The sequence below is a fragment of the Myiozetetes cayanensis genome, unplaced genomic scaffold, assembly GCF_022539395.1.
Source record: "Myiozetetes cayanensis isolate MyiCay16 unplaced genomic scaffold, myiCay2020 scf583, whole genome shotgun sequence".
NCBI lineage: Eukaryota > Metazoa > Chordata > Aves > Passeriformes > Tyrannidae > Myiozetetes > Myiozetetes cayanensis.
In genome coordinates, this window is record NW_026087835.1 from 3,699 (window position 1) to 29,343 (window position 25,645).

Below are 25,645 nucleotides of genomic sequence, written 5' to 3' on the forward strand. Positions count from 1 at the left end.
TCTGTCCTTGTGAAGTCACCAATGTCCTATTTGATGTCACTGATTTCCCTGTGACATCACAGCTATCCTTTCATTGTCACCAGTCCCCTGTGATGTCACTGCTGTCCCTGTGGTGTCACCACTGTCCCCAGCAGTGGCACCTTGTCCCCGTGATGTCGCCAAGGTCCCAGTGATGTAACCAGACCCCTGTGACATCACTGTTATGTCTGTCACATCACAGCTATCCTTTCATTGTCACCAGTCACCTGTGATGTCACTGGTCTTTAATGATGTCACTGCTGTCTCTATGATTTCACCACTGTCCCCAGCGGTGGCACCGATGTCCCTGTGATGTCACCAATGTCCTGTGACATCAGGGTTGTCTCTTTGTTTTCAACACTGCCCTGTGATGTCTCTGGTCCCCAGTGATGTCATCGACATCCTGTGATGTCACTTCTGTGCCCTGTGATGTCACAAGTGTCCTAGATGATGACATTTGTGTCTCTGTGATGACACCCATGTTGTTGTTATGGCAGTGATGTCCCCTGGGACATCACAGCTGTCCCTTTGTGTTCATCAGTCCCCTGTGACATCACTGGTCCCCGATGATATCACTACTGTCCCTGTGATGTCACTAGTGTCACCAGTGATGTCACTGGTGTCTCTGAGATGTCATTCCTGTCCTTGTGAAGTCACCGATGTCCCCAATGATGTCACTGATGTCCTTGGGAGATTACGGCTGCCCCTTTGTTTTCACCAGTCTTCTGTGATGTCACTGGCCCACAATGATGTCACTGTAAGGTCACCACTCTCCCCTGTGATGCCACCAATGTCCTCCACGATATCACTGGTGTCTCTGTGTTGTTATCCAGGTCCCCTGTGATGTCATCAATGTCCGTGTGACATCACGGCTTTCCCTTTGTGGTCACCAGTCCCCAGTGATAGTTCTGGTCCGCAGCCTCTGTGCTGTCTCTGTGATGTCACCACTGCCCCCAATGGTAATACCATGTCCCTATGATGTCACCGATGTCCCTGTGATGTCACTGATGTCCCTGTGACGTCACATCTTTCCATTTGTTGACAACAGTTGCCTATGATTTCACAGGTTCTTCTGTGATGTCACCACTGTCCCCTGTGATGTCACCACTGTCCCTGTGACATCACGGCTTTCCCACTGCTATAAGCACTCCCCTGTGACGTCACTGGTCTCCAATAACGTCAGTGCTGTCCCAGTGACATCACCACTGTCCCCAGCAGTGCCCCCATGTCCCTGTGCTGTGACTGATGTCCCAGTGATGTCACCAGGCACCTTTGATGTCACCACTGTCCCTGTGACATCATTGCTTCCCTCTGTTGTGTCTCTGATGTCACTGGTCCCCAATGAGGTCCCTGCTGTCTCTGTGATGTGACCAGTGTCCCCTGTGATGTCACCAATGTCCCAGATGATTTTACTGGTACCTCTGTGATGTCACCACGGTCTCTTGTGATGTCACCAAAAGCGCTGCGACATCGTGGCTGTCCCTTTGTTGTCAACAGTCCCCTGTGAGGTCACTGGTCCCTAATGATGTCACCGATGTCCTTGCGATGTCACCAGTATCACCAATAATGTCATTGGTATCTCTGTGATGTCACACCTGGCCTTATGATGTCACCAGTGTCCCCTGTCATGTCACAGATGTCCCTGTTGATGTCATTGTTGTCTCTGTGGTGTCACCACTGTCCCCAGAAATGACACCAGGTATTGTGATGTCACCAATGTGCCTGTGACATCACTGCTCTCCCTTTTTCATTATAAGCCCCCTGTGATGTTAGTTACCCAATGATGTAACCTCTGTCCTTGTGATGTCACCCATGTCCATGATGATGTCACTGCTGTCGCTGTGATGTCACCCCATCTTTGTGAAGTCACTAATAACCCCAGTGATGTCACCCATGTCCCTGTGATGTCACCAGTGACACTGATAACGTCACTGATGTCTCTGTGATGTCACCCCTTGCCTTGTGAAATCAGCGATGTCAGCTGTGATTTCACAGATGACCCCGTTGATGTCACTGGTGTGTCTGTGTGTCATCACTGTCCCCTGTGATGTCAACAATGTCCCCAATGATGTCCTGCTGTCTCTGTGATGTCACCACTGTGCCGAGCCATGGCACCATATCCCCGTCATGTCACTGATGCCAGTGATGTCCCTGTGATGTTGCGGCTGTCCCTTTGCTGTCAACAGTCCTCTGTGATGTCACTGGTCCCCAGTGATGTCACTGATGTCCCTGTGATGTCACCATTGTCCACTGTGATGTCAGCAATGCCCCAGATGATGTCACTGATGTCACTGTGATATCACAACTGTCCCTTTGTTGTCAACAGTCCCCTGTGATGTTACTGGTCCCCAATTATGTCACTGCAATCTTTGTGATGTCATAACTGTCTCCTGTGGTTTCACCAATGTTTCTGATTATGTCACTGCTGTCTCTGTGATGTCACCCTTGTCCTTCTGAAGTCACCAATGTCCCCAGTGATGTCACTGATGTCACTGTGATATCACAACTGTCCCTTTGTTGTCAACAGTCCCCTGTGATGTTACTGGTACCCAGTGATGTCACCCATGTCCCTGTGATGTCACCACTGTCCTCTGTGATGTCACCAAAATATCCTCAATAATGTCACTGATGTCTCTTTGATGTCAGTCATGTACTTGTGATGTCACTGATTTCCCATGTGATGTCACCAATGTCCCTTTCATTAGGGTTAGGGATAGGATTAGTGTTATGGTAAGGGTTTAGCATTCGCGTTAGGCTTAGGTTTAGGCTTAGGTTTTAGGGTTAGGGGTTAGGGTTAGTGTTAGGCTTTATGGTTTGGAGTTAGGGTTAGGATTAGGGTTAGGGGTTAGGGTTTGGGTTATGATTAGGGTTTAGAGTTTAGGGTTTGGGTTAAGGGTTAGGGTTGGGGGTTAGGGTTTCTGGTTAGGTTTATGTTTAGGCTTAGGTTTTAGAGTTAGGGGTTAGGCTTAGGGGTAAGGGTCGGTTAGGGTTAAGTTTTCAGTAATGTTTTGATTGGAGTAAGGGGTAGGATTACAGTTAGGTTTTAGGGTTTAACATTAGCTTCAGGTTTAGATTTTTTTTTAAGTTTAGGTCTAGGGTTCAGTGCTTTCTAAGATACCTCCCAGACAAAGGTGCACAAACAGAAAGCTCTCGCTCTCTGTGTAGTACCGAGCATGATGCAACAACTGCACTTGAGAGACAGAGGCTCAGGGCTTTCTTTCCTGGACTGCAGTGCACGCCCCCTCACTGCAGCCCCAAAAGTGTTCCACGGTTACCTTTGTGATGTCATGGCCTACCCTCTCCATTCCAGAATGATGCCTCAAAACCAAAGAACCAATGCACCACACCTCCACATTGCAACCTTTTTACCATCAGTCTAGTTGTGATTTTACAGCCAATCATCTCTGTTCCAGAATGGCCCCTGGACACCAAAGAATTAATGCCTCACACCCTAAGAATGCAGCCCCACATGTCTGCCATGGGCCTCTGTGATGTCATGACCTACCCTCTCCCTTCCAAAATGGTCCCTGTAAACCAAAGAACACACCCCCCACAGTGTCCCAGTGCAGCCCCACCCGTGAGCCATCCATCCCTTTCGGATATCACGACACGTGCCATTGCAAATGTCATGCTCAGGGAAGTTCTTGGTCTCCCTTGGCTTGGCAGGGCAACACCTCCCCACAAGCCCTGACCATGCCAACATGGCCACACCCAGCCCTTCCACCAGGCCCAGGCCCATCAGAAATGTGTTCTGGATGCCTTGATCCAAAAGCATCTTAGTGAATCACACATATATTGACAATGTCTGATGGATAAATCCAGATCCAATCTATTCCCTGCATTGGACATGGAGACGTGAGCCCCTCGAGTGACGACATCTCCATCCCCTGTGTCCAAAGGAAACTATGTGTCCATAACCATGGGTTCCAGCTGCAGGTGTGCTCTTCTGTGTGCCCACACCAATGCTCCCCTGGCTGCACAGGCACAGAGGGGCAGAGACCCTGCTGTGCTCAGGGCTCTGGGGGTGTACAATGCTCAGGTGCTTCTGCTCCCGGGGAGAACAAACATGGATTTCTCTCCCCAACTGCACCTCTGTCTCCCACAGTCCCTCCTGGAATGGGGCTGAGGTGCCCAGTGACAGCCCTGGAGATACAAAGGGGTGGCTGCAGAGACATGGAGGGACTGTGAAGGTACAAGGGGGTGGGGGGAGACGTCTATGACCTGAGCTCAGCTGAGAAGTCCATCAGACCCTCAAACCTTCATATTCATACTGTTCTACTACCCCTCCTTTCTTTCTCTGGATTTTCTTTTCAAACCTAAATCCCAGTCAAAATTAAATTTTAGCCCTGGCTGCACCCAGAAAGGCCCATGCCATTGGATTGATAAAAATACCATGTGAGGTCACAGGGTCACATCTTTTCCTGCATCAAAATTGTCATCAGTTGGTAGATTGAGGTTTGCCTTAAAGTTTAAGAAAAAAAGAGCTCTGCATATTCCCATGTGGGCTGGGTTTGATGTCCCCACATGAGTCCCGTGCAACAGGTTTTGGTTAAAACTCCTGGATACAGAGAGTTGCTCCTGGGGGACATTTCGCCTGACCCTTGTCCTTGGATGAGGCAAAAACATCCCCTTTCTCTTCCCCTTCTCGGTGTGTGGGGCAAAAATCGACCTTGTCAGGGAGCCCCTGCAGGCTCTGCCCCTCCGGTGATCCAACAGCGGCCCCTGCTGACTGGGATTGGAATTGTGCCAAAAAGCGAGGAATACCGGACTGTGTCCTTTTTTTTGAGGGGGATTTTTGGTACAAGATTACTCGATGATCTTTGTGGGTTCTTTCCAACTTGGAAGATTCGATGTGATTCTGTGAAGTTCCACAGGGCTGTGTGTGAGCAGAGAGCAGGGGCTGAGCAAAGCAGAGCAGGGCAATGGCAGCACAGCCCTTGAGCACTGTGAGGACACAGCACAGGATCCAGATCCAGAGGGGAATGGCTGACCCTGGAAGAAGGGTGGGTCACAATGTGGACAAAATATGTCTAGGAGGGAGGAGCACTGGAGTGCTGCTGAGAGGGGCAGGACAGGGCGTGTCCTGGGCACAGGGCAGGACACAGGCTGTGTGGATCAGGCGTGCAGCAGTGATGGGCAGAGGTGCTTTGGGGAAGGCAGGAGGATGATTGCTTCCTTCAACCCCCGTGGGACTCTGAACAAAAGGGGGTGATTTTCAACACTTCCCAAAGGGTTCAGGGCAGAGTGCAACACCTGGGAGGTGCTGAAATGCTTTAGGCTTCAGAACCATCCACCTGGAACCACAAACCACACAAAAACTGGGCTTGGGGTGGTGTCAAAGAGGGGAAAAAGGAGATGTGGGATGAAGCCACATGGGTGGGAAAATTCTTGTCTAGTAAATCCTCAGGAATGGGAATGTGGAAGGGACACGGGGCTGAGCTCTCTCCAGAGACACAACTGAGCAGGGCATTCATTTTTGATCCACACAGATGACAGATGGTGGATCTGGGATCCCTACAATGTCTCAGTGTGTGCAGCACCTGGGGGAGCTGCAGGCTCTCAGCCTGTGCCTTTCTCCTCCCAGGCACAACCACCAATGGTGAAGGATTCCCTCCTCACACACTCAGTGACCCTCAGCATCAGGGCCAAGGCTGCCCAGTTGCCACCACCAGGACATGAGGAGGCTCATCAGCTGGGACCTCACTGGGCTGGAATGACATATCCTGCTCACTGCTTCCTCTCCCCAGAAAGGCCCATGCCATTGGAGTGATAAAAATACCATGTGAGGTCACAGGGTCACATCTTTTCCTGCATCAAAATTGTCATCAGTTGGTAGATTGAGGTTTGCCTTAAAGTTTAAGAAAAAAAGAGCTCTGCATATTCCCATGAGGGCTGGGTTTGATGTCCCCACATGAGTCCCATGCAACAGGTTTTGGTTAAAACTCCTGGATACAGAGAGTTGCTCCAGGGGGACATTTTGCCTGACCCTTCTCCTTGGATGAGGCAAAAACATCCCCTTTCTCTTGCCCTTCTCGGTGTGGGGGGCCAAAATCGCCCTTGTCAGGGAGCCCCTGCAGGCTCTGCTCCTCCGGTGATCCAACAGCGGCCCCTGCTGACTGGGATTGGAATTGCACCAAAAAGTGAGGAATCCCGGACTGTTTCCTTTTTTTTGAGGGGGATTTTTGGTACAAGATTACTCGATGATCTTTGTGGGTTCTTTCCAACTTGGAAGATTCGATGTGATTCTGTGAAGTTCCACAGGGCTGTGTGTGAGCAGAGAGCAGGGGCTGAGCAAAGCAGAGCAGGGCAATGGCAGCACAGCCCTTGAGCACTGTGAGGACACAGCACAGGATCCAGATCCAGAGGGAATGGCTGACCCTGGAAGAAGGGGTGGGTCACAATGTGGACAAAATATGTGTAGGAGGGAGGAGCACTGGAGTGCTGCTGAGAGGGGCAGGACAGGGCGTGTCCTGGGCACAGGGCAGGACACAGGCTGTGTGGATCAGGCGTGCAGCAGTGATGGGCAGAGCTGCTTTGGGGAAGGCAGGAGGATGATTGCTTCCTTCAGCCCTCATGGGACTCTGAACAAAAAGGGGGTGATTTTCAACACTTCCCAATGGGTTCAGGGCAGAGTGTAACACCTGGGAGGTGCTGAAATGCTTTAGGCATCAGAGCCATCCACCTGGAACCACAAACCACACAAAAACTGGGCTTGGGGTGGTGTCAAACAGGGGAAAAAGGAGATGTGGGATGGAGCCACATGGGTGGGAAAATTCTTGTCTAGTAAATCCTCAGTGAATGGGAATGTGGAAGGGGCACGGGGCTGAGCTCTCTCCAGAGCCACAACTGAGCAGGGCATTCATTTCTTGATCCTCACAGATGACAGATGGTGGATCTGGGATCCCCACGGTGTCTCAATGTGTGCAGCACCTGGGGAGCTGCAGGCTCTCACCCTGTGCCTTTCTCCTGCCAGGCAGCTGGTCCAGCTCCCAGGCAGGCACAGCCACCAATGGTGAAGGATTCCCTCCTCACACACTCAGTGACCCTCAGCATCAGGGTCAAGGCTGCCCAGCTGCCACCACCAGGACATGAGGAGGTTCATCAGCTGGGATCTCATGGGCTGGAATGGCATATCCTGCTCACTGCTTCCTCTCCCCTTCACACCTTCTCTGGTCTCTTCTCTATTTCTAAGAACCCATGTCAGCCAGTTGGGCAGATTTGCATGAGCTGGCTGGTTCCACATTCATCTAAAGGATCAAGATGGGAGCTGGGGGAGGAGTTCAGTGTCTGGGATGGTCCCTGCACAGGACACCAAGAATCATGAGCTCTGCATTTCTCTAACAGACAGCAACCCCTCGACTAAGACAATATTCCCTGTCAGAGGCAATTGATAACTTGTGAGCCCTTTGCACTCTTCTTTCCTCCTGGATATATTTTGTCCGCATTGTGATCCACCCTTCTTCAAGGCTCAGCCATTCCCCTCTGGATCTGAATCCTGTGCTGTGTCCTCACAGTGCTCAAGGGCTGTGCTGCCATTGCCCTGCTCTGCTTTGCTCAGCCCCTGCTCTCTCCTCACACACAGCCCTGTGGAACTCCACAGAATCACACCCAGTATTCCAAGTTGGAAGGGACCCACAAGGATCATCGAGTCCAATTCCTGAGCCTTCTCTGGACCATCCCCCAGAGTCACACCACGTGCCTGGGAGTATCGTCCAAACACTTCTTGTACTTGCACCAAGCCAGCGGTGCTGAACCCCCACACAGGCACCTCCTGCTCCCAGACAGCAGCATCTCCAGCCTCTGGGTAAGGGAGAGGGGATGCAGTCATCTCCTAAGTTATCCCAAACAGGGCATTCCCATCCAACCTTGATGTCTGCCTCACCCCTCTGGGAGGATCTGTGGGCATGTGCTCAAAATTCTTGGAGGCACTGAAATTCCTGAAAGAGCTGCATTTCTGCTGTTCCCCCCACTGTCTTTAGCTCTTCTAAAGGAAATATTTGCTTGGAGAAGCCTCAAAACACCCTCAGGTCCTTCTCTAAGAAATACCCCAGCTCCCAGTTTTGTGAAATCACCTGGTGCAGGCAGGGAAGGTGTCCACACGAGTTCTCTGAGAGGGGCAGAGGCAAATGGGGAGAACCTGCAAGATCTCTGGGCTGTAAAAAAGACATGAATTTGCACCTTTCTCAGTTTAATGAGACAAAAGTGTTTGCCTAAGGAGGATGAGTTAGGAGGAAGATCAAACTACTCCCTCTAAGCTATTGTAAATCCAAAATTACGAGGCTGCAAGTGAGAAAGTATGGAGAAACTAAAAATAACAGCCCTTTATTAAAGGATATATGTGTATTGGCAGAACAACGAAAGAACAGAAAACAAACCAAATAATCCCGTACCAAAAGTCCCCCTCAAAAAAAGGAAACAGTCCGGTATTCCTCGCTTTTTGGCGCAATTCCAATCCCGGTCAGCAGGGGCCGCTGTTGGATCACCGGAGGGGCAGAGCCTGCAGGGGCTTCCTGACAAGGGCGATTTCCGCCCCCCACACCGAGAAGGGCAAGAGAAAGGGGATGTTTCTGCCTCATCCAAGGAGAAGGGTCAGTTGAAATGTCCCCCAAGAGCAGCTCTCTGTCCTCCACCAGAGGAGGAGCTGGGGAGGTGTTGCCCTGCCAAGCCATGGCAATCCCCACCAGAACTGGTGCAGACGACCCCAGGGGTTGGCTCAGGGCAGATTCCTGAACACAGGGACAAACCTGCTGGGAGTTCAGGGATGTCTGTAAACCCCATGTGCCGTGGGGGGTGCAAGTGGGGTTGGGAAGGGAAAGGAGGAGAACACGGTGAGAGCAGGAGCTGGAGGAGCAGCCCCAATGCTCCCAGCTCCCAGCCCTTGCCCAGCCCAGCAAAGCTCAAGCAAGCCCAGCCTGGAACTCCCAGCCCCATCTTCCCAGCTCAGGAGCTCTGTCAGAGAGAACAGGCCGGGCTGGGCGATTCTCCCTGGGCTCTGGCTGTGCTGGAGCTCCCTGGGCTGGCTGAGGGAGGGCCTCACCGAGACAGAGGTTGTGCTGCTGTTCAGCTCTTGCACTTGAGGCTTTAGAGGGAAAAAGGAAAGCTCTTTATTTCCACTGCTGGCTGCAAGCCCTGCACAAGCCTCTGGCCCTGGGATACAGGAGAGCTGCAGGGAGCTGGGCCCTTTGCCTTCAGTTTTGGTTTGATTCTTTTCCCCAGTGGTCCCTGCCCCATGAGGGGGCCCAGGATGGCCCATCTCCATCACCCCCCAGACCCACAGCCCACAGGGATTGCTGCTGAGCTTTGGCATCTCTCTCTGCAGGCCCCTGCAAGGATAAAAAGGCAGAAGTGGGAGGTAGAGATCCTGCACAGATCTTGTTTTCTATTCTCTGGGCCACACAGTGAAGATGATGGGCTGAACCTGCACACCTCACTCAGAGAGGGATTTTTCAAGCCCAGCCTATAAAACAGTGACTTCCATTTCCCAGCCTGGCCTCTCCCAAGCTCTCAGCAGCAGAGCACAGACAGAGTGGGGAGGAACTGTGCTGGTTCCACTCAGGCCAGCTCAGACACTCCATTCCTGTGTCCAGGGGATGGGAGCCAATGTGTGCCTGGGTAAGGGATGCATTTGGTCTCTCCCTCCTGACTTTGGCATTCAAGCACAACAACCTCTTTGAGAGTCTTTGTCTTCTCAAAAGTTTTCCTTGCCTCATTTGACAAAGGAAAGGCCTGAGAGGCTCAGCTGCCTGTGAAATGAGGGGAGGATGCTGCTGTCCTAAGGTAGCAGGGTTCTAACAGCAGCAGCCAGCATCAGAGTGCAATTCCAGCCTCAAATGTTCCTCTCCATACCCCTAAATCACTCCCCTTCCACCACAAAACAGTGGGTGGCTGCAGCCAGGAGGAGGAGCGATGTGCTCACCAAGCCTATCATGAGGTCCTGCAAAAACGTCTGGAAGCTGTTGGGGAAGATGAGGGAAAGCAGAGAACAGGATATGACCTTAGACACAAGATAGATCCCAGCTGATGAACCTCCCAATGCCCTCGTGGGGGCAGCTGGGTAGCCTTGGCCCAGTGCTGAGGGACCTTGGGTGGGAGGGAGGGAATCCCTGCCCTTCAGTGGTTGTGCCTGCCTGGGAGCTGGACCCACTGCCTGGGAGGAGAAAGGCACAGGCTGAGAGCCTGCAGCTCCCCCAGGTACTGCCCACCCTGAGACACTGTGGGGACCCCCTGAGCCACCCTCTGTCAACTGTGGGCATCAAGAAATGAATGCCCTGCCCAGTCGTGCCTCTGGATTAGACCTGACACCACCACTCTCCCCTTGCTGTGATGCAGGGGCAGGAGAGCAGCAGGATGCTCTGCAATGACTAGGAAATTGTCCCCAGTGGTAGTAATAGGGTGAGTCTGAAAGAATGCTGAGGTTGAAAGCAAAGATACTGCTGAAAGCTCCACAATAAACCCAATATTTGTTGCTGAATGTGACCAAGTTAACGGGAAACTGGGAGACAGGAAAGGAGAGGAGTGAACTGAGCCCTCAGGAAACCCCCACTCACTCAGGTGTGTTTACGAGGTTGTCTTACCGACCTCAGGATAACCAGAATTCCCCCAGCAGAGGCTGCATCCTCGGAGGGTCAGCAGGCTCACAAAGATAGCGGCGTCCCCACAAAAGGTAACGTTGTCCTTCCTGTGAAGCTTGAGAGCCCCAGCACGAGCCACCTGCATTTTTATCCACTGAGCCGGGGCGTCTCCTGGGCCGGTGTGGCAGCACCGCCCAGCCAGAAGGCCCTCGGTCCCTGCCCCCGTTCTGTGAGTGCCCCCTTCAGCCATGCGGGAGAGCGTGGGGATTTCCCTCGCACTTGCGCTGTTTCGCTCAAGGGCTCTGATCTATTTGGGTCCGGGGCTTTACTTCATCCTCTCCTCTTCAGTTTCTCCTTCAAATGTCCTCTACAGACAACCAGCCAATCACAGAGCACCAATTAAAACAGCTTATACAAGAAACTCTCTCTCCAAGGACGAAGCTCCCGTTTATCAGTGAACTTGACAGGCAAAGAACAAAACTTTTGCAGGTGGCTGGGCCAAACACAGACCAAAAAATATCAACAATCCCTGATACACCTGCCCTGATTTCTGTGTTGAAGATGCTTCTTCAGCCCTTCTCTGGAGCTGCAGGGGCAGTGCCTGTGTGCAGAGCTGGAGGAAGAGACTCCCAGCACAGCAGCAGAGCCAGGGGCAAGGGCACTTGTTCTTTCCACATCTAAGCTCTGGGAAAGGCTGGGGAAGGTTGGGAAAGGTGTAAACAGGGTGGTTTTGCCTGAGGTGTTCAACATGGGAGCGGGTCTATCATCACAGTTACCAAGAAAAGAGATGGCAGAAAGCTGCCCTGCAGGTTGTATTTGAAGGAAGAGGAAAGGGACCGAGGGTAAGGGGTTTCTTTCCTGGGGGAAAGGCCATGACTTCCCAAAGAGTCCCAAGGCAGATGGGTGGGGCTGCACTGTGGGGGTGTGGGGCGTTGGTTCTTTGGTTTCCAGGGGCTATTCCAGAATGGAGAAGTCAGGCTGGGACATCATAAAGGGGCACATGGGTGAGGCTGCATTCTGACCTGGTGGGGTGTTGGTTCTTTGGTTGCCAAAGGGCTATTCCGGAACAGAGAGGGTGGGCTGTGACATCACAAAGGGCCTCAAGCACATGGGTTGGTTTACTGGGTTGACCCTGGCTGGATTTCAAACACTCACTAAAGCTGCTACCTCCCCCTCCCTCTGCAACTTCACAGAGGAGAGAAAAAAAACAGCTGAGGATTCCTGAGTAGAGATAAGGGTCAGGAGAAAGTCGCTTCCTAAGGAGTAAACCAGACTCAAAATAGGGATAGTACTTCAATTTATTACTAACAAGATAAAAGTCAAAGAGTGAGAAATAAAACAGTCTGAAAAACACCTTCCCCCTAATCCTCCTTCCTTCTCAGCTCTGCCTCCTCCCCACAGTGCTGCAGGGGGATGGTAATGGGGGTTACGGTCAGTTGTTGTTCCTGTCACTGCTCAGGGAGAGGAGTTGGATCCTTCCCTGTACCCGTGGGGTCCCTCCCACAGGACACAGTCCTGGATAGACCTCTGCAGTGAGTCCATCCCTCAGGCAGCAGATCTTCCCACCCTGCTGTCCCGTGGGTCCCTCCTCCATGGGGTCAGTCCTTCAAGGATGAGCTGACCCGGCGTGGGTCCCCCACAGGGGCCACGAGTCCTGCTGGGAAAAACCTGCTCCAGTCTGGGCTTCCCTCTGCATGGGTTGCAGGTCCCTGCCAGGACTTGCTCCATCCTGGGCCTGCCCCGGGGTCACAGCCTCCTTCCTGCATCCCCCTGCTCCAGGGTGGGAGCCTCCAGGGGCTGCAGGGGGGTCTCTGTACCCCAATGTTTCCCCAGGGGCTGCGGGGCCTGGAGCACCTTCTGCCCCTATTTCTGCACCGCCCTTGGGGTCTGCATTGCTGTTCCCACGTTCCCACTCTGCTCTTCCCTGGCTGCAATTCCTTCTGGCCCTAAATCTGTTATCGAAGAGCTGTTCCTGTTCTCCTGATGGGCTCGGCCTTGGCCAGCTGCATTGCCTTTGGTTTCCTTTCTTGGAGGTGATGAAGAGAATAAGCCAGTGATTGCAGGAACCTCTGAGCCAGCCAAAGGGACCTGGGACCTGCTCTTGGAAGATGGATTTATAAATGTATCAGGAATTGTTGATATTTTTTGGTCTGTGTTTGTCCTAGCCACCTGCAAAAGTTTTGTTCTTTGCCTGCGAAGTTCACTGATAAACGGGAGCTTCGTCCTTGGAGAGAGAGTTTCTTGTTTTAATTGGTGTTCTGTGATTGGCTAGTTGTGTGTAGAGGACATTTGAAGGAGAAACTGAAGAGAAGAGGATGAAGTAAGACCCCCAGACCCAAACAGATCAGACCCCTCAAATGAAACAGCGCATGCGTGAGGGGAATTCCAAAGTATTCCCACATGCGCTGAAGGGGTGCACTTATAGAACCAAGGGGGTGGACTGAGAACTTTGGGAGCTTTGCTTCACACAAAGGACCATTTGTCTCTAGCAGGGACGCCTGCACGTGTGAGCAATCACCCCTCCGAGGGACGCAGCTGCTGTAGGGGTTTCTATGATATGGGGAGTGGGTGAGATAACTTTCTTAGTGACCCCTGGGTGAGTCGGGTGTTTCATATTCTTATTGTTCTCTTTCTCTCAGGTGCCCGTTTCTTTTTTCCCCGGCCACCTTTGGAAATAATCATTGGGTTTTATTTTTGAGTTCACAGCAGTGTCTTGGTTTTCAGTCTCAGCATCCTTTCGAACTCACCCTGTTACAGATGTCACTGGTCCCCAAAGATTTCTCTGCTGTCCCTGTGATGTCACCACAGTCCTCTGTGATGTCACCAATGTTCCAATAATGTCACCACCATCCCCTGTGATGTCACCCATGTCTTCGATGATGTCACTGGTGTCTCTGTGATGTCACCCCGGCCTTGTGAAGTCACCAATGTTCCCTGTGATGGGAAAGATGTCCCCATTAATGTCACTGGTGTCTCTATGGTGTCATCACTGTCCCCTGTGATGTCAACAATGTCCCCAAAGATGTCTTGTTGTCTCTGTGATGTCACCACTGTGCTGAGCCGTAGCACCATGTCCCCCTTATGTCACCAATGGCAGTGATGTCCCTGTGACATCACAACTGTCCCTTTGCTGTCAACAGTCCTCTGTGATGTCACTGGTCCCCAATGAGGTCACTTATCCCCCTGTGATGTCACCAGTGTCCACTGTGATGTCAGCAGTTACCCTGATGATGTCATTGTAATGTCATCCCTTTCCTTGTGAAGTCACCGATGTCCCCTGTGATGTCACCGATGTCCCTGTGACATCACAACTGTCCCTTTGTTGTCAGCAGACCCCTGTGACGTTACTGGTCCCCAATGATGTCACTGCAGTCTCTGTGATGTCACCACTGTCCCCTGCGGTTTCACCTATGTCCCCGATGATGTCACTGCTGTCTCTGTAATGTCACCCTTGTCCTTGTGAAGTCACCCATGTCCCCACTGATATCACCATTGTCACTGTGATATCACAACTGTCCCTTTGTTTTCACCAGTTCCCTGTGCTGTCACTGCTCCCCAACGATTTTACCGATGACCCTGTGATGTCACCAGTGTCAACGATGATGTCACTGGTGTCTCTGTGATGTCATTGATGTCACTGTGACATCAGGACTTCCCATTATTCTCACCAGTGTCCTGTGATGTCACTGGTCCCAAATGATTTCACTGCTGTCCCTGTGATGTCACTACTGTCCCCCGCGGTGTCACCATATCCCCATGATGTTAACAATTTCCCAATGACATCACGGCTGTCCTCTTTGTTTTCACCAGTGACCTGTGATGTCACTGGTCCTCAGTGATGTCACCCATCTCCCTGTGATGTCACCAGACACCTTTGATGTCAGTGATGTCCCTGTGACATCGCAGCTGTCCCTTTCTTGTCACCAATCATCTGGAACGTCACTGGTCCCCAGTGATATCACCCATGTCCATGTGACGTCACCACTGTCCCCTGTGGTGCCACCAATGTCCCCGATGATGTCACTGCCGTCTCTGTAAGGTCACCCTTGTCCCTGTGATGTCACCAGTGCCCCTGATGATGTCACTGGTGTCTCTATGATGTCAACTCTCTCCTTGTGAATTTACCGATATCCCTCTGACATCACAACTCTCCCTTTGCTGTCAGCATTCTCCTATGATGTCACTGGTCCCCAATAATGTCAGTGCTGTCGCTGTGATTTCACCACTGTCCACAACAGGACCATCATTTCCCTGTGATGTGACTGATGTCCCTGTGATGTCACCATTGTATCTGATGACATCACTTGTGACTCTGTGATGTCACCATGGTTCTGTGATGTCACCGATGTCCCTATGATGTCACCACTACCCCGTGATGTCACCAGTGTCACCAATAATGTCACTGGTGTCTCTGTGATGTCACCCCTGGCCTTGTGAAGTCATTGATGTCCCCTGTGATGTCACAGATGACCCGTTAATGTCACTGGTGTCTCTATGGTGTCATCACTGTCCCCTGTGATGTCAGCAATGTCCCCAATGATGTCACTGCTGTCTCTGTGATGTCACCGCCATGTAGCGGATGTGCCTGAGACATCACTGCTGTCTCTTTGTTGTTATCAGTCCCCTGTGATTTCACTGTTTCCCAATGATGTAACCTCTGTCCCTGTGAGGTCAGCACTGTCCCCTGTGATGTCACCAATGTCCTCGATGATTTCATTGATATCTCTATAATATCAACCTTGTCCTTCTGAAGACATCGATGTCCCTGTGACATCAGGGTTGTCCCTTTGTTGTCAACAGTCCCATGTTGTGTCACTGGTCCCAAATGATATCACCAATGTCCCTGTGATGGCACCACTGTCCCCTGTGATGTCAGCAATGACCCCGATGATGTCAGGGATGTCTCTGTGATGTCACCCTTGACCTTGTGAAGTCACTGAGGTCCTCTATGATGTCACGAATGTCCCTGTAACATCACAGCTTTCCCTGTGTTGTCAGTAGTCCCCTGTGATGTCAATGGTCCCCAGTGATGTCACTGCTGTCTCTGTGATGTCACCACTATGTCCCTGTGAGGTCAACAATGGCCCTGTGATGTCACCAGATACCTTTGACTTCACCAATGTCCCTGTGACATCATGGTTGTCCCTTTGTTTTCACCAGTCCCCCATGATGTCACTGGTCTTCAGTGATGTCACTGCTGTCTCTGTGATTTCATCCCTGTCCCTGTGATGTCACCGATGTCCCTGTGACAACAGGGCTTAGCCTTTGTTCTCATTAGTCCCCTGTGATGTCACTGGTCCCCAATGATATCACTGCTGTCCCTCTTATGCCACCACTGACATCAGCGGCAGCACCTTGTCCCTGTGATTTCTCCAATGTCCCTGTAATGTCACCAGTCCTTTGTAATGTCACCAGTCCCCTGTGATGTCACCGTTGGCCCTTGTGATGTCAGCAATATCCCCGATTACATAAATGGTGTCTCTGCGATGTCACCCCTGTACTTGTGAAGTCACCTACATCCCATGTGATGTCACCAATGTCCCTGTGACATCATGGCTGTCCCTTTGTTGTCACCTATCCCCTGTGACCTCACTGGTCCCAAATGATGTCACTGCTGTCCCTGTGATTCCACCACTGTTCCCACCGGTGGCACCATGTCCCCGTGATGTGACCGATGTCCCTGTGATGTCACCAGACCCCTGTGATTTCACCAATATTCTCAATGATGTCATTGATGTCACTGTAATTTCACCTCTGCCCTTGCGAAGTCATCAATGTCCTATTTGATGTCACTGATTTCCCTGTGACATCACAACTATCCTTTCATTGTCTCCAGTCCCCTGTGATGTCACTGGTCCTCAATGATGTCACTGTTTTCCCTGTGGTGTCACCACTGTCCCCAGCAGTGGCACCTTGTCCCCGTGATGTCACTGATGTCCCTGTGATGTCACCAGACCTCTGTGACATCAATGTTAGGTCTGTGGCATCACAGTTATCCTTTAATTGTCATCAGTCCCCTGTGATGTCACTGGTTTTTAATGATATCACTGCTGTCTCTGTGATGTCAACACTGTCCCCAGATATGGCACCAATGTCCCTGTGATTTCACCAATGTCCCTGTGACATCACAGCCATCCCTTTCTTGTCACCAGCCCCCTGTGATGTCACTGTACCCAATGATGTCACCGCTGTCCCTGTGATGTCACCACTGTCCCCTGTGACATCAGCAATGTCCCTGATCAAGTCACTGGTGTCTCTGTAATGTCAACTCTGTCTCTGTAAAGTCACCGATGTCCCTGTGACATCAGGGTTGTCTCTTTGTTTTCAACACTCTCCTGGGATGTCTCTCGTCCCCAGTGATGTCATCAACATTCCTGTGATGGCATCACTGTCCCCTGTGATGTCACCAGTGTCCTAGATGATGTCACTGTTGTCTCTGTGATGTCACCCACATTGTTGTTATGTCAGTGATGTCCCCTGAGACATCACAGCTGTCCCTTTGTTTTCAACATTCCCCTGTGATGTCACTGGTACAGAATGATGTCACTACTTTCCCTGTGATGTCACCAATGTCTTCTGTTATGTCACCATTGTACCCAGTGATATCACTGGTGACTCTGTGATGTTACCCCTGTCCCCTGCGACTTCACTGATGTTACTGTGACATCACAACTGTCTCTTTGTTGTCACCAGTACCCTATGATGTCACTGGTCCCCAAATGATGTCACTGCTGTCCCTGTGATTTCACTACTGTCCCCAGAACTGTCACCAAGTTCCCATGATGTTAAGGATTTCCCAATGACATCACAGCTTGTCCCAGGTAAGACTTGGCTCCCAGCCAAGTGCCTGGACCTCAGGGACAAAACCTTCCCCCTCCCTCTCACTCTCGTGTAATTGATCGAAAAGATCACGAAAAAGAAAATCAAAAGAACCCAAACCGAACTGAATTTTAAGTGGAAGATTTATATATAAAAAGAAAATTATATACAGGGAACCCCCTAAAGGGGGAAAGGGAAGGGAAAGGGAAAAGGAAAAAGGGATAAAAAGGGATACAATGCAAATACTTCCCTCCAGAGATAGCGAACCACACCACACAACCACCGGCACGCTCTGCCTCTCAAGGCCAACCAGATGCGCTAGGCCTCACTCCCTCACCCGGGCAGAGCGACAGCAAAGCTACCTTCGCCTTCGGTCCACCGGAAGAAAGAGAGCGAGAGTTTCCTCTCTCTTCTTATTTATACTCTTGCTTACGTAAAAATCGTATGGAATACTGGGAACATGTCCTTGGTTCCTTGGTTACAACCTGGTCACCAAGGAAGGCCTAGTCTGAAAACTACTACATTCTCCACCCCTTATTCCATACTATTTTTACGTAACACTTATATGTCATGTATTTGCTTATATCCCGCGTATATATACACATATTTATATATATAGTCCTTTGGAGTAGTTGTCTTGTGGTAGAAGATCGGCATTCAGCATCAACAGTAGCTCGGTTCAGATCCTTGGTACTTTGATTGCAATCACAGTTCAGGTTTAGGACTGGTTCACTGTCTCATTGTCAGATACAGGTATCAGCTTTGGTCAGGTCTCTCTCATTTGGCGACTGGTCTCCTGTAAAACAACTCGAAGCACAAAGTTAGTTTTTCCCCAAGGATAAATTTCCTTGAGGCACACACTGTATCTTTCCATCCTTCCTCATCACCCACCAGGTGTACTGGTGTGTTCGTTGGCACAAAACAGTGAAAATGCAAAGCTAAACACACAATGTAGCCTGACTTTGTCCCTGAGTGGGGGATGAGAATTGGACACAAAATTTACAGGGACAGAGGGAGGGGTTTGTCCCCCTGGCCCTCCCTGGAAGGGTCACCTTTCAGGAAGTGTTGTGGCCTTGACTGTGCTGAGTGTTGAGCCGGGCAATGCAACGTGTGATTGCAGTGGCACTGTCAGGGCTCTGAAGAGCCCCTCTGAGTTCCTGCCTTTGTCCCCAGCAATCCCAGAGAACTGCAGGGGCTGCATTCAATGCCTTGTGCTCTTGGTGACCCCGGCTGGCTCTTGGGAATGGGAGCAGGCCTGGAGTTCCCAGACTGTTCCTTGCTCCAGGGTGGGACCTGCAGTGCCGTTTTTGCAGCATTCCATTGGCGCAGTGGGCAGGATGGCCATGGATCCATTCCTGCACAATCGTGCTTCATCCCAGGCAGGGATACAATGGGCCCACAAATGTTGGAAGGATGAGAACAAGGGAGTTTTGGCACTGTGGAACCCCAGGGAACCAAAGGAACCCTGGGACATGGCAGAATCTCATGGAAGAAAGGGCACATCTTGACCCTGCAGCACCTCCTGGAACCAAAGGGAGTCTGGGACGAGGCAGGACCTGATGGAAACAAAGGAACTTTATGGGAATAAAGGGATCCCAAAAACTACCAAAAGTCAGGGAGAAAAGGGAACCTTGTGGAATCTCCTGGAATCCAGGGGGCATTGTAATCCACTGGGGCCTCCTGGAACCAAAGGGAACATGTGACACTGCGGAACCTCATGGGATCAAAAGGACCCCGGGACTTTGTGGAACGTCAGGGAATCAAGGGACCAGTGTGACATCACATAACCTTTGGGAACCAACGGGACCTTGTGGAATCTCATGGAATCAAGGGACCATTGTGGCATTGTGGAACCTCACAGAATTCAGGGGCCATTCTGATTCTGTAAGGCTTATGGAGTCAAAGGGACCATTGTGACACTGGAGAAAATGATGGAATCAGTGGGCCATTGTCACACTGCAGGGCCTTATGGAGGCAAGGAACGTTGGAAACAGTGCAAACTCATGGAATCAAGGAACCACTGTCACACTGCAAAGCCTCAAGAAATAAGCGATCCAATCTTTGCCTCAGATTTTGTCAACAAATTAAATTTAAGGAATTCCAGAAGTGTGATTGAACCACTTTTGTCCCACAGGTTTTAATGATTGGCAAAAGAACAGTATTTAGATAAAATAAATAATTTATTCTTACAAATGATCAGACAAAAGACCTTATCAGAATTATTTACTACACAGTACGAAGGCTAAAACTACCAGTAGTACAATATAAGACAGGATAGTGCACTATACTGAAGTAATTCTTGAAACAATTCTATTAAAGCTAGCAAAAAAAAATAATTGTTATGTAGAGTTCTGGTGTCACTCACCCAGACCAACGGTCTTGGGGAGATTTCTTTTGCTCAGCCTTGAGGAGTGTCCTTGGAGGGCGTCCCCAGCTAAGGCAGGAATCTCCACACATACACCCCAAGAAGGGTTCTGTTAGAAGAAGCTGCCTGTAGGAAAGGGGACTGGACTGCTCTGGTATGAAGGGAGTGACTGCTCCTCACAAATGTCCAGGCCAGTTACCAGCTTCTCTGTCACATGCAAGTTCAAAAAGCAGGATGAGTGTTTGGAGTTTGGTGAACCAGGACGGTTTGAGCATCATTCAACCCCAAAAACATTCCCATGGTGCCACTGGTAGCTCCCAGATCTCCCAGAGAGCTTGCAGGAGACCTTGCACTGATGGCATTGTCTGATGGGATTTTAGGCCTTCTCAGGGTAGGCCCTCCTGCAGCACGGGTAGAGAGGTTGGCTGTGAAAGTCCATCCTGGAGATGCACAGGTACCCAAGAGTTGGGCTACGGAGTGACATCCAACATAGATCAAAGTGTCTCAGGTAGAGCTGGACTGGCAACACAAGGGGGAATTCTTCCTGACTCGGTGGGCCTGTGACACCTCAGGTCCTCAGGGCAGGTGTGAAACACACAGTTGGGCTTGTGATCCAGGGGTGGATTTACCCATGGACACCACCTGCCAGCTTATCCAGAACTGTGAAATGTCCTGCCATCAAACAGGCCAAGAGGGTAAAGCCCCTGTGGTGTGGGGGATGATGGCTGAACTAGAGATGTGGGGAGGCCTGGCAGATTGATCCCAGCACACTCCTCAAACCCACCAAGGCAAGCTCTCTGTGCTGAAAATAGTGAACACAACCCCTGGAGTGCAGGAGACACACCCTGTGCTTCACAGCACTGCCCACAACACCATCCTGGACCTGGAAAAGCAAGTCCTGTGGAGACATGGCACTCCAGAAAAACTGGAGTTGGGCAGCAGGACTCCTCTCAGAAATAACCCTGTGGACAGCTGGGCCAGAGAGCTGGGCATGCAGTGGATGTATCCTATTCCCTGTCCTGCACCAGCCTCGGGGAAAGTTGAATGGTAGAGTGGACTGTTAAAACCACATGGAAAGCAATGGGCAGTGGGACCTTCATACTCTGGGATCTGCATTTAGCAAAAGCCATCTAGTTAGTTAATACTGGAACCTGAAGAGAGAAATCTCCAGGCCAGTTTAGTGTGTAAGAGAAGCTAAAAAGAGCAGGTCCTTTAAGCAGGCCCACAGGCCTGGGGGAACACACACGACGTGTCCTCCCAGGCAATGGTTCGACAGTTGTATAAGATGGTCCGTCCAACCCCAGAACTATCCACCCCCTTGTCCTGCCCCCCAACATGCCCCAATTGGGTTTGGGGTCTTTGGGACCCCTTCTTCCTCATCTTGATCTTCTTCACAGCATGTCCAGTCCTTGGAGCGCCTCCAAAGTTCTGGCTTTGAAGGTTCTGTTGTGGTATCTTGTTGTCCAGGCCTGGGGTGCCTTGAGAAAGTTTGATATTGAAATGGTTTGACCCTGGCAAGATACCAGAGGCTTCTTAAAACCACTTTACTACCTCTTCTTCTCCCCTCTGCATTTGGACAGAGGAGAGTAAAAAAACTGTAAAGGAATTTTCATGAGTAGAGATCAGGATTGAGAGAAAGGCCATTATTATCAGACAAAACAAATTCAGAGTACAGATAAAACTTAGATTTATTACTAACAGACTAAAGAAAAAAAAAAGCTAAATTCAGTGCTAACAGAATAAGAGCTAAAGAGTAAAAGAATAAAACTGTCTTAAAACAAAACACCTTCTTCCCCTCCCCCTCCCATCTTTCTTTCTCAGCTGTTCCTTCCCCCCCAACGGTGCAGGAGAACTGGGGGGGGTGTGGTTTGCAGTCCAAATATTGTTGTTTTCCATTCTTTGGGTAGCAGCATCTTTTATAATCAGCTTTTTGCAGTCCAAAGATCTTCTATGGTTACAAGGGGACTCATATTACCATAGTCTTTAGCACAGGGGGTAATGGCTCTGAGTCCTTTCCCTGTTTCCAGGGCGGTCCCTTCCCACGGGAGACAGTCCTTGACAGATCTCTCCAGAGGGAGTCCATCCACCCCTCTGACAACAATTTGTTTCAATTGTTGCCCCGTGGATGACTCCCCAAGGGGGTGCAGTCCTTCATGGGTTGAGCTGTATCCATGTGGGAATCCTCCCAGGGCTACAAGTTCTACCTGGGAAAACTTGCTTGCAGCCGTGGGCGTCCCTCTCCATGGGCCACAGGTCTCCAGCAGAGCTTGGCTCCATTGCAGGCCTCCCACACGGTTATGACTTCTTCCATGTATCTACCTGCTCCAATATGGACTTCTCCAGAGACTGCAGGAAGGTTTCTACACCCTGAAAGTCTTTCATGGGCTGCAGGGACTTCAGCTTTGCCCTGTTTCTGGGGAAGAGGGAGGGGGAAGGCCACCCCATCTTTGCCCACCCTCCTGCCGCAATGACCTTGGTGACTGCTTGCTCTCTCTCGGACTGGAATTTCTTCTGTGCCACACAGCATTCTCTTCCTCTGTTCTTCAATATGTGCTCACAGAAGCGCATTTTCATTGGCTCAGCCTTGGCCAGGAGCAGGAAATTCACCTGGAGCTGACTATCTTTGACTTTTCATAGGCCAGTGAAAGCTTCCAGTAGCTTCTGACTGAAACCACTCTATAGCCCCTTCTGGCTATTAAAACCCATGACACTCTGCCAGGGGTGGAGTCTCTTGCCACAAGGAACTGCGGTGCTGAGATATTCCTTCTCCTGCTCCTGCCATACTGCATGGGGAGAGAGCCCTGGCCTTGGGAACACCTGCTTTTGCTGAAGGAGACAACCCCCTGCACGTTGCTGCCCAGGATCCTGATGTGGCACTGCCGCAGCTTCCTGGGAGCCATTGCTTGGGCACCGGTGTCTCGGGGACAGGAGCTGCTGGGCCACCTGCTCCTGGCAATGCCTCACTGCAATGGCCTGGGCTCCCACTCTTCCTTGCAGCCTTTTCCTGCCCATGTGCATGTTCAGCCAGGAGCGGGCTCTGCTGACAACCGCAGCTCAAAGGAAGCAGGAACTCTCATCCACGGAGATTTCTCCATCTGCAGGTCAACAGGTCTCACCGACACTCTGGCAGGATGAAGGCTCTGGCCAGAAGTAATGCAGGTGTGCAGGAGATATTCCCTTTCTTGGTCCTCCACAGATGGAGAAATAGAGCACCCTGGAGATGGGAACAGCTGCCTTTCCCACTGGAGGATCTTGTCCAGCACCTTCCCATATGGCACTGCCATAGCGTCCGTGGAGCCATGGACTGGGCACTGGCAGCATCCCCTTGCTAGTCTGTCATTCTCTCTGCACAGCTTTGTCTAAATCTTCCTGTTGGTTTCCCATTCCAGGTGCACTGGAATACAGGCACTTCAGGAATGATCCCAGGGGGACAGTCCATAATCCTGTCTTGTAGACTCATGAGAAGAAGAAAGCTCTACTGAACAGAAGTAAAAGAGACACAAAAATCTAGGAAAATATTTACCAGTCTCATCTTAAAACAGAAGTCAAAACAGTGCAATAGAACATCGAACCAACTACAGTTTTCGTGACAGCTTTGATACAGCTTGGAAGTCAGAGTTTGAACCAGGAATTGCAAAATATCCATGTACTGCTCCTAGCAAGTTTTATTAAACTCTTCCTTTCTATTTCTGTCCTGCTTTCTGGCATACAAAGTTTGTCTGCAGGTCAAAGAAGGACAGACTTGTCCCAGGTTAGACTTGGCTCCCAGCCAAGTGCCTGGACCTCAGGGACAAAACCTTCCCCTTCCCTCTCGCTCTCGTGCAATTGATAGAAAAGATCACAAAAAAGAAAATTAAAAGAACCCAAACTGAACTGAATTTTAAGTGGAAGATTTATATATATAAAGAAAATTATATACAGGGAACCCCCCAAAGGGGAAAAGGGAAGGCAAAGGGAAAAGGAAAAAGGAATATAAAGGGATATAACACAAATACTTCTCTCCAGAGATAGCGAACCACACCACACAACCGCCGGCACTCTCTGCCTCTCAAGGCCAACCAGATGCGCTAGGCCTCACTCCCTCGCCCGGGCAGAGAGACAGCAAAGCTACCTTGGCCTTCGGTCCACCGGAAGAAAGAGAGTGAGAGTTTCCTCTCTCTTCTTATTTATACTCTTGCTTACGTAAAAATCGTATGGAATACTGGGAACATGGCCTTGGTTCCCTGGTTACAACCTGGTCACCAAGGAAGGCCTAGTCTTAAAACTACTACATTCTCCACCCCTTATTCCATACTATTTTTACGTAACACTTATATGTCATGTATTTGTTTATATCCCGCGTATATATACACATATTTATATATATAGTCTTTTGGAGTAGTTGTCTTGTGGTAGAAGATCGGTTTCAGCATCAACAGTAGCTCGGTTCAGATTCTTGGCACTTTGGTTACAATCACAGTTCAGGTTTAGGACTGGTTCACTGTCTCATCGTCAGATACCGGTATCAGCTTTGGTCAGGTCTCTCTCATTTGGCGACTGGTCTCCTGTAAAACAACTTGAAGCACAAAGTTAGTTTTTCCTCAAGGATAAATTTCCTTGAGGCACACACTGTATCTTTCCATCCTTCCTCATCACCCACCAGGTGTACCCTGGCCCTTGAGCAAAAACAACTCCACGAATGGGTTTGTCCTGGCCCGAGGTAGGGGTAACCCAAACGGCTTTACCCAACATACCTCTCAGGTGAATCACTGGAACTTTGTCTCCATCTACAGTGTGGACGGATTCTGCTTGGGCAGGGCCAGCTCGATTGATAGAGCCTCTAGTATTTACCAACCAGGTGGCCTTGGCTAGGTGCTTATCCCAGTTCTTAAATTTTCCCTCACATAGTTCTTTTAAAGTTGTTTTTAACAGTCCATTCTACCTTTCAATTTTCCCAGCAGCAGGTGCATGATATGGAATGTGATAGACCCATTCAATACCATGCTCTCGTGTCTACGTGGCCACTAGATTATTCTTTGTCTGACTTAATTCGCTCTGGAGTGTCATGTCTCCATAAGACCTGCTTCTTAAGACCCAGAATGGTATTTCGGGCCGTTGCATGGGGCACTGAATATGTCTCCAACCATCCAGTGGTTGCTTCCACCATGGTAAGCACGTAACGCTTACCCTGGCGGGTCTGTGGCAACGTGATATAATCGACCTGCCATGCTTCTCCGTATCTATATTTGTCCCAGCGTCCACCATACCATAGGGGTTTCAATCTTCTCTCCTGCTTGATAGCAGCACAGGTTTCACAGTCATGGATAACCTGGGAAATAGTGTCCATGGTTAAATCCACCCCTCGGTCTCGTGCCCATCTCAGCCCTGATGACCTGAAGCATCGTGGGCCCATCTGGCTAGGAACAACTCTCCCTTATGTTGCCAGTCCAGGTCTATTTGTGACACTTCAATTTGTGCAGCTCTATCCGCTTCTCTGTTGTTACGATGTTCTTCGTTGGCTCGACTCTTGGGTACATGGGCATCTACATGGCGGACTTTCACATCTAGTTTCTTTACTCTAGAAGCAATGTCCTGCCACAAATCAGCAGTCCATATAGGTCTTTCTCTACGCTTCCAACTTATGTTTTTCCATCGCTCTAGCTATCCCCATAGGGTATTGGCTATCATCCATGAGTCGGTGTAGAGGTAGAGCCTTGGTCATCCTTCAACAGAAGGATCTTCTGAGAGACCAGGCAGGGCAGACAATTGTTTGGATTTCTCCTCAGTCACTGTGGCTACACCGAAAGCCCATCGGTACCCCTTCGGGTTCTTGAAGTATCCTCTTCTCAGGTAATCAATACCAAGGATACAGGGGGCTTCTGGCCCTGTCACA

At 50.4% G+C, this 25,645-nt stretch overlaps 1 long non-coding RNA gene across 1 annotated transcript; it reads right to left on the reverse strand.

Annotated features, from left to right (window-relative positions):
• Positions 1–17,533: 17,533 nt before the first annotated feature.
• LOC126650209 (uncharacterized) lies at positions 17,534–24,335 on the reverse strand. Its single transcript, XR_007631346.1, has 2 exons — positions 24,008–24,335; positions 17,534–17,893 (listed from the first exon to the last, which is right to left on the reverse strand). It is a non-coding gene; the product is annotated as an uncharacterized LOC126650209 (long non-coding RNA).
• Positions 24,336–25,645: the final 1,310 nt, after the last annotated feature.